The following is a 10,359-nucleotide window of genomic DNA, read 5'->3' as shown; positions in this document are numbered from 1 at the left end:
TACCCCCAAAAAGTGTAAAAAAAATAATTAATAAACATATTTGGTATCGCCGCATGCGTAAATGCCTGAACTATCAAAATATTATGTTAATTATCCCATACGGTGAACTGCGTAAAAGTAAAAAAAAAATAAGTCCAAAAACACAGCTTTTTTTCACATCATATTCCCAAAAAAATTATAAAAAATTTACTATAAGTTTTATATATGCAAATAAAAACTACAGATCACGGAGGAAAAAATTAGCCCTCATACCGCCACTTATATGGAAAAATGGAAAAGTTATAGGTTGTCAAAATAAAGGGATTTTAAATGTACTAATTTGGTTAAAAAGTTTGAGATTTTTTAAAGCCATACAATAATAGAAAAGTATGTAATCATGGGTTTCATTTTAATTGTATTGACCCACAGAATAAAGAACACATGTCATTTTTATCGTAAATTTTACAGTGTGAAAACAAAACCTTCCAAAATTAGTAAAATTTAGTTTTTCTTATAAATTACCCCACACAAATAGTATTGTTTTGGTTGCACCATACATTTTATGGTAAAATGAGTGATTTCATTACAAAGGACAGCTGGTCGCATAAAAAACAAGCCCTCATACTTGTCTGTGGATAAAAATATAAAAAAGTTATGATTTTTAGAAGGCGAGGAGAAAAAATGAAAATGCTAAAATAAAATTTGAGTCCTTAAGGCCCAAATGGGCTGAGTCCTTAAGGGGTTAAATGATACTGAGCTGCAAAGCCATACCCAATCTGTAATCAAATGTGGTGCAGTTAAATTAGCCTTAATTTTCTAGTGCAATTACCCCTTTAAATTCCAGTTTGAAAGAAAAAAACCCTTTAAAGGGGTACTCCTGTGGAAAACTTTTTTTTTTTAAATCAACTGGTGCCAGAAAGTTAAACAGATTTATAAATCCCTTCTATTAAAAAATCTTAATCCTTCCAGTACTTTTTAGGGGCTGTATACTAAAGAGAAATACAAAAAAGAAATGCATTTCCTCTGATGCCATGACCACAGTGCTCTCTGCTGTCCATTTTAGGAACTGTGGAGAGCAGCATATGTTTGCTATGCAGATTTTCTCCTGCTCTGGACAGTTCGTAAGATGGACAGCAGAGGTCAGCAGAGAGCACTGTGGTCATGACATCAGAGGAAATGCTTTTCTTTTTTGGATTTCTCTTTAGTATACAGCCCCTAAAAAGTACTGGAAGGATTAAGATTTTTTTATAGAAATGATTTACAAATCTGTTTAACTTTCTGGCACCAGTTGATTTAAATTAATTACCCCCCTTGGCATAATTAATTACCCCCCTTGGACTTTTTGCCCATTTCCCTACTGGAACAATCTGTTGGATGCATTTGTTTTCCCAGTCTCATGCAGACTGCGTCAGATTTTCTTCAAGGATTGCCCTGCTTTTGGCTCCATCCATTTTTACATTTATTTTAATCGGTTTTCCTGTACCTTTTGAGGAGAAACATTCCCACAGGATGATGCTACCACCATCATGTTTCACTGCGGGAATGGTATGATCAGGGTGAAGAGCGTTGTTGGGTTTCCACCACACATAAGAGGATTTATCATTGCCTTCTGGACATTTTTTGCCTGTAATTTGGTGCAGTTGCTCAGTTAGTTTTTGCACAAACATTTTGCCTAATTTTAAAATAGACACTTTCTGCAAAACTGACTGTGAAATGCAGTGAATCATTATTGACATTGCAGTGGAAGATATTTACTATGTGTGCTTTTTTGAAAAAGGCACAAAAAAAGTGTGCAAACGTTAAAGAATGCAAATTCATACCACATCTGCATTGCCTTAGAAAAGTGACAGTAAGTTCTGAGGTGATTTTTCATTTGTGCAAAATTTATCAAAGTATGTGCTCTAAAAAGATGGACAGGAGGAATGACTGCAAACAGCCACACGATGATAAATCTTCTCCATAGCGTTTTGCACTGAGGCCAAAAATTTTGGTTTCCTCTGACTAGAGCACCATCTTCCATGTTTGCTGTGTCTCCCACATAGCTTATGGTAAACTCCAAACAAGATTTTTGATTTTTGTAGTTTGTGGTAGTCCAATGTGTAGAAGGTTTAAAACATATACAATATATTGGATCAATATGCGCTAACCTCGGTAGTTGTGCAAGGCAGGCACAACACTCAGATAAGCATAAAAGAATCCAAGGAACACAGCTGCAGCGATCCCTCCGATGCCAGGCACAGCGTGAACAATCAGGATGAGAACAGGAACACACACAGAACGGAAGGTGATGATCACGCTGCCAGGTAAAAGGACCGGAGATACAGGTATGCAGAACTAGTTTATTTTCACACAACGGGTTTTTGAATCGGGTTGATCCTTTCGCCAGACACACCTGACGAAAGGATCAACCTGATCCAGAAACGCGTTGTGTGAAAATAAACTAGTTCTGCATACCTGTATCTCCGGTCCTTTTACCTGGCAGCGCGATCATCACCTTCCGTTCTGTGTGTGTTCATGTTCTCATCATAAAAATGTTTAGGTAATGTCCCAGCAGCATGAGACCATAGGGCCTCACAATCCCTAAGATAAAAAGATAATTTTTTTTACATTTAAATTGAAGATTTATGGTAGCTAGTGCTACCATAAAATTTTATAGGTAATGTCCCAGGCCCAGCAGCATGAGTGAAAAATGTTTAGGTAATGTCCCAGCAGCATGAGGAGACAATAGGACTTCACAATCCCTAAGATTAAAAGATGAATTTTCAAATGTAAATTTAAGATTTATGGTAGCTAGTGCTACCATAAACATTTTTTAGGTAATGTCCCAGGCCCAGCAGCATGAGTAAACATATAGTGGCTGAATGACACAGCCTGGAGGTGGCAGAAGCATGAGGAGACCATAAAGTGGCTGAATGGCACAGCCTAGAGTTGGCGGCAGCATGAGTAGAACATATAGTGGCTGAATGACAAAGCCTGGAGGTGGCGGAAGCATGAGGAGAACATATAGTGGCTGAATGACACAGCCTGTAGTTGGCGGCAGAATGATGAGAACATATAGTGGCTGAATGACACAGTCTGGAGTTTTCAGCAGCAAGAGGAGACCTTATAGTGGCTGAATGACACAGCCTTAAGTTAGCGGCAAAATGATGAGACCATATAGTGGCTGAATGACAGCCTGGAGTTTGTGGCAGCAAGAGGAGACCATATAGTGGCTGAATGACACAGCCTGGAGTTGGCGGCAGCATGAGGAGGACATATAGTGGCTGAATGACACAGCCTGGAGTTTTCAGCAGCAAGAGGAGACCTTATAGTGGCTGAAAGACACAGCCTGGAGGTGGCGGAAGCATGAGGAGACCATATAGCGGCTGAATGGTACAGCCTGGAGTTGGAGGCAGCATGAAGAGAACATATAGTGGCTGAATGGCACAGCCTGGAATTGGCGCGGCATGAGGAGAAAATATAGTGGCTGAATGACCCAGCCTGGAGTTGGCGGCAGCAAGAGGAGACCATATAGTGGCTGAATGACACAGCCTGGAGTTGGCGGCAGCAAGAGGAGACCATATAGTGGCTGAATGACACAGCCTGGAGTTGGCGGCAGCAAGAGGAGACCATACAATGGCTGAATTACACAGCCTGGAGTTGGCAGAAGCATGAGGAGGACATATAGTGGCTGAATGACACAGCCTGGAGTTTGCAGCAGCAAGAGACCTTATAGTGGCTGAATGACACAGCCTGGAGGTGGCGGAAGCATGAGGAGACCATATAGTGGCTGAATGGCACAGCCTAGAGTTGGCGGCAGCATGAGTAGAACATATAGTGGCTGAATGACACAGCATGGAGGTGGCGGCAGCAAGAGGAGACCATATAGTGGCTGAATGACACAGCCTGGAGGTGGCGGAAGCATGAGGAGACCATATAGTGGCTGAATGGCACAGCCTGGAATTGGCGCGGCATGAGAACTTATAGTGGCTGAATGACACAGCATGGAGGTGGCAGCAGCATGAGGAGACCATGTAGTGGCTGAATGGTACAGCCTGGAGGAGGCGGCAGTATGAGAACATATGGTGGCAGAATGAGACAGCCTGGAGGTGGCAGCAGCAGCATCAGGAGTCCTGAAAGTGACCCGGTGAAAGAGTGGTGCAGTGGGTGGCAATACCAGTACCCGGTGACAAAGGTGGGTGAAAAAAGGTCTGATGTGGAGGAATGTTTGTAACTGGGGAGCAGCACCTTAAATCTGTTTGGCACTATCCATATTTGTGAAGTGTTGGTGTGGCACCATGGTCAATCTACTGATGCATCAGGCATTGGTCGGTGAAAATCCTGGCTGATCTATGCCTGATTCACCTTCAGAAAGGACAGTCTCTCCACATTTTTCGTGAACAGACGAATTCTCCTTGGGGTGACTAGCCCTCCGCCGCACTAAACACCCACTCGGATGGCACACTACTGGCCGGGCAGGACAGATTTTCCAGGGCAAACTCTGCTAGTTGCGGCCACAAATTAGGCTGCCCAGAAGTCCAGCGGATCTTCAAGGTGTGTTGGCATGGGCATGCCAAGGTATGGCATCACCTACTGGTTCAGGTCCTGCTCCAGGTCTACCTGCTGCTGATGAGTTGCTTCACTATGCGGGTGAAGAAAGGTACTCATCAGTGACTGTAGACTCAAGCTGCTGCTGATGGAGCTGGTACTGCTCTTGCAACCCCACCCCTCCCCAGCAGCCATGGTAGTGGAAGGTGAGCACAGAGGGCCCCCCCGAGTCAGACCTGCGAAAGGATGGACGATGGCGCCGATAGGCATTGGCCAACTGACTACGTAGGATGTATCTGTAGTAGGTCAGTTTGTCCTCCCTCTCAGTGGGTGTAAAAAGGGCTCCCATTTTGTGCCGGTAGCGAGGGTCCAATAAGGTGGAGAGCCAGAAGTCATCCTGCTGCGGAATGGTGACAATTCGGTGGTCACTACGCATACAACAGAGCATGCATCTTGTCATTTGTGCAAGTGATTCGGAGGGACTCCCTGCCTCCATCTCCACTGCATACTGCCACATGTGTCTGGGTCCTCTGTCTCGCCTTCCACATAACCCTCTAGCTCCTCTGGCTGCTCCTGCTCCTTCTCTCCTGTCAAATGACTATAAAAACCACCCATTTCACAAAACCTAAACTGTGCTCCACTGCGCCCCTCCCCCTCCTTCAGTTTGGCCCCCACAGGGCTTATGTGGCCGTGAGATGTAGGCGCCACGTCTCCAGTGCCCTGACCAGCCATCGTTTCCAACACATGTTGTAGGAAATGAAGCAGTGGAATGACGTCGATCCTCCCGTATTCCTGGCGACTGACTAATAATGTGGCTTCCTCAAAGGGCCTAAGAAAAACGGCAGGTGTCATGTATGAGCTTCCACTGGTTGACATTGAAGTTACACAGGGGAGTAACCCTATCCGCTTGGATCATCAAGAAATCGGTGATGGCTTTTCTCTGTTCATATAGTCGGTCCAGCATATGGAGGGTGGAATTCCAACGTGTGGCAATGTTGCAAATCAGACTATGTTGGGGGATAGATACCATTCTGATGCTGGAGCTCAAGGAGAGTGTGCTTTGCAGTGTACGTGGCTGAAGTGCATGCAAAGTTTCATTCCCCTTGTTAGGATGTCTTGCAAATGGGGAGAACACTTCAGGAACTGCTTGACAAACAGATTAAACACGTGTGCCATGCACGGCGCATGGCTCAGGCTTCCTTGTTTCAGCGCAGACAAGATCTTCTTCCCGTTGTCAGTCACCATGGTTCCCATTTCCATTTTTCATGGAGTAAGCCATGCTCCAATTTCTTTACGAATGACATTTAGCAGTTCCTCCACTGTGTGACTCCTTTCGCCAAGGCAAACCATGTCAGGAACAGCGTGACACCGCCATGCCCTGCACACATGGTATGCTGAAGGGGCATTGAGACTTGTCCATGCAGTGGAGGCTGATGACACGGTGGAGAATGAGGAGGCGGAGTCGCACAATGTCACAGGACCAACGGCCTGAGAGCATGGAGGAGGAAGTGGCATGACCTGTCCAAGTTGGTATCATGGCTGTGCAGAAACCACATTCACACAGTGGGCCGTAAAGGACATGTATTGTCCACGATAGTTACAGCTCCAGACATTGGCGCCGCCATGGACTTTGGTACACACCGACAGGCTCAAGGACTGGCCCACCTTCTCTTCCACAAAATTGTGCAGGGCTGTTACTGCCTTCTTTGCAAAGAAATTTTGGCTTGGGATTCTCCACCTCGGCCCGGCACAAGCCATCAGTTCTCTGAAAGGTGCTGGTGCTGCACTTGAAAAGGGAAGGACTGCAGCACCAGCAACTTCAAAGGAGCACATTCAGCTTCTGTGCCATTGGATGAGTGGGAGCATACTGTTGTCGCTTGGACATGGCTTCGCCGATGGATTGATGGCAGAATGAGTGACTAAAAGTAGGAGGAGCAGGAGCATCTGGAGCGACAGAAGGAGGGTATGACACACAGCTTCATTCGGCTGAGGTGGTGGAGCTTTGGCTGGCTGAAAGAGGGAGTGGCGTGCCACTGGGTGAGGCAGCAGGCTGGACCACCACATCGGAGCCACACTTCTCCCAGGCTGCTTTATGGTGGTGCAACATATGTTGACGCAGGGCATGGTGTCAACATAGGGACCCTGGCCACTCTTCACCTTCGACCAACACATCTTGCATGTGGCTATGTTAACCTCCTCTGGGTGCTGGATGAAAAACTGGTGGTCTCCCCAGGGGACGTTTGGGTCCAGAATTTCCACTTCTGCCACCATTCTGACTGCCAACCATGCTACCACCTTGCTGGCTCAGCTGCTGCCTCACAGGCAACCTGCAACTCTTTTCTCCTGATGATGAAGCCCCTTCTGCACCCGGCTCCCAATTGCGATCGGCTTCATCAACATCAACAAGTGTCTGCACGTCACTGATGTCCTCCTCAGGTTCCTCAACAGTGTCTGCTTCAGGACCCTGAATGCTGGCAACACCACCTCCCACGTCACTGTCCTCATCACTACTTGCCCACCTAGTGGAGGAAGTGGCGGATGTCACCTCCACTTCTTGCTGCTGACTGACACTAGCTGCTGACTGTCCTCTATAAGATCTTCCTCACTGAATAGTGGAGCTGAACCCACAGCATAAGATACTTCTTTAGGGAAGGGAACAGCATAGGACAGAGGCAATGGAAGGACAGGGACTGCTCCCAGGCCATGCCAACTGAGGGTTGTGTCTGAGGAACCCACTGACTGTTGACTGGGGGTATCAGATGTCACTTGTGATAAAGTGGATGACCTTGTTAACCTATCGGAGATGGGTTGCTGGTCGAGACACGACCGCTAGCTGATACCAAGAGATCAGCTCCTGCTGCCACTCTCCTCTAGTCTGCTGTGACCTCTGCCTGTGCCTGATGAATTTAGGACTCTGCCACTCCTCTGTGCATTTCTTGGCACTTCTCTGCCTGACATACTTAGTGCATATATGAGGGAGTACGATACGCTTCACTACACTTAAAACAGAATTTGTCTAGAACAGCAGCAGGTGTGTACTTTTGGCTGTCCTTTCACAGTATCTAGGCCCTTGAGACTTTATCAGGAACAAAATGGTACAATACTTAGATGTACGTATGTGGTATGCACTTATGAGGGCAGAAAAATGCGCTACAGTACATTTAAAAAAAAAAATTGTGTATAACATCAGCCGATGAGTACTTTTTGCTGTACTTTCACAGTATCTAGGCCCTTGAGACTTTATCAGGAAAAAAATTGTACCACACAGATGTATGTATGTGGCATGCACTCATGAGAGCAGAAAAATGTGCTACAGTACGCTTAAAAAAGTTTTTGTGCACAACACCAGCGGTAGACACCAGTGCTGCAGCACACAGTCGCTGTGTATTACAGCCAAAATTGCACTCTCAATCTCACTCCATTCCTTAGCAGTGCTTCTAGGCAGGATTTGTGCTTGAGCTGAAATGCTACTGTTCTTCTGTGCAACACACTACTCTCTGATCCTCTCTATAATAGAACACTGTAGATAGTGACTGGGAGGTAGACCGCAGCAGTAAGCATGCTTTTCTGTGACAAACAAACTGCTCTCTGTCCAACAGAATGCTGACTTGACTAGGAGGTAATTCTCTGCTGGAAAAAGCTATTCTGTGTAACACAGAGGGCTGTCTGTCCCTATCTGTATCTATCTTTCTACAGTGTAAGGATGAAGTGACTGGCCGCAATATGGCTGTCGATTATATAGGGCTGTGACATCACAGGGGTGACTGGCTGCTGATAGGCTGCATCCTGCATGCGATTCAGGGTCATCCCACTTCCTTGCCCTCCTCACATGTGGAGCCGCCATTTTAGATGCCCTGGAGCCTGTAACACACTAAATGAAGTTTAAGTGATTCGTGCTATAGAATCGTAGCGATATTTGCATTAGTTACGAATCAAATTATTCATGAAACTCGTAACGAATTCGGATTCGTCAGATTTGATTTGCTCATCTCTATTACCATACAAGATTTGACAAATGCCACCAGATTTCTCCTAAGACAAGGATTTCCCCGAAACTCCCTCTTAAACCTACCTACAGGTGTAGTGAGAGATTTGGAACCTTGGTCTCAAACGCCTGTGAGATGCCTTACTATTTGGATGAGGTGCATTATGTCCACCTTACTACTGAGGTGACAAACTGTAACAAACCTCCTCTGTATTTAATTACCTTAGTCCTGGGGTGACACACTGTAACAAACCCACTCCTCATGTAATCTCCTTACACGGAACATTGGGGGAGATTTATCAAAACATGTGTAATGGAAGAGTGGTGCAGTTGCCCATAGCAACCAATCAGAACGCTTCTTTCATTTTTCACAGGCCTCTTTAAAAAAAACAAGGAATCTGATTGGTTGCTATGGACAACTGCACCACCACTTTTCCTTTACACAATTTTTGAGAAATTTCCCCCATTGCCTTTTTACATTTGAAAGAAGCCTTCACCCAAAACAATGGTCTCTGCTGCAAACTATTTGGGGCCTACAAGGGTTGATATAAATATAAATCAAAGTAAAATGAGTTTGAGACACAGGTTCTTTGGAAAGCATACTGCAGACTGTAAAATTATTTTGTATGCCTCATCTATCAGTCTTTTGCTGTAGGACTACCATCTGATATGAACTAACATCTGTTTCCATAGAGCCACTGTGGGCAAAACATTGTCTTCTCTTACCAGGTTTCTGACAAGCAAACAGTGAATAATTATTATAATTTTTTTTTTTTTATTTATTTTTTTTTTTTTTAAGAAAGCCCACACAGAGGACTCAAAAGGGGTACACCACCCAAAAACATCCTATCCTTTATCCAAAGAATAGTTGGAAAAAAAAAAGTTTGATCGCAGGGGGTCTGGCCGCTGGGGACCCCTGCAATCTCTGGTGCAGCACCCCAGTCATTCTTGCTACCGAGCTAACTCTGCTCCGTGTCGGATGAGTGGCGGCTCATGCCCCCTCCCATAGGTATGAATGGAGGGGGCGTGGAATCACGAACGCAGATGCTCCAAGCTTCCGTGTTCCAGATGCCGCCACTGTCAGCTTCAACCACCCTCCTCAAGACTACCCCAACATTATGTCATTCAAAGTCTTTATATCTTGTTTATATTATAAAATTAAATCAGCAAAGAATGTTGTACCTAGATACAATATTAACTTTATTAAAATGTGCATCACAATGTCAACAACTAAAGGAATCTGTCAGCTCTAGATCATGCCCAGAGCTCTAGAGTCAAAGAGGCTGCGCTGAGCCACAGGTTCCAGCACTGAGCTGTACACATGATCTAGGGCAGGCATAGGCAACCTTTGGCACTGCAGATGTTTTGGACTACATCGCCCATGATGCTCTTACAGCCAAAATGCTGCAAAAGCATCATGGAAGATGTAGTTCAAAACATCTACGGTGCCGAAGGTTGCCTATGCCTGATCTAGGGCATGCTCTAGAGCTGACAGATTCCCTTTAAAGAGTACCTGTCACCAAACGAAAAACTTTTTATATATATAATATTATATATATATATATAATATTATATATATATATATATATATATATATATATATATATATATATATATAATCGTTCCTTATGTAATTATATGACACTTTGCTATTTACTTGCTGTTAAAAGTCTTGCTGTCAACCTTTATATGTTTTTGTAAGTGATTGAAAAAACAGCCACTAGGTGCCTCTGTTCTGTTCCCTGCACAAGTCAAACAATTAGTTTGATCTCCTCCTGGGCCTGGCAGGAGACCAAACTCAGGAAGTGCATGTGGGGCATGGCGAGGCACAGTTCTCGCAGGCTTCAGTGACTTTGTGCCTGCTAGGG

This window comes from Hyla sarda, chromosome 2 (assembly GCF_029499605.1).
Source record: "Hyla sarda isolate aHylSar1 chromosome 2, aHylSar1.hap1, whole genome shotgun sequence".
In the NCBI taxonomy this organism is placed as follows: Eukaryota; Metazoa; Chordata; class Amphibia; order Anura; family Hylidae; genus Hyla; species Hyla sarda.
The sequence above is the reverse complement of the archived record's forward strand: the minus strand, read 5'-3'. Positions refer to the sequence as shown.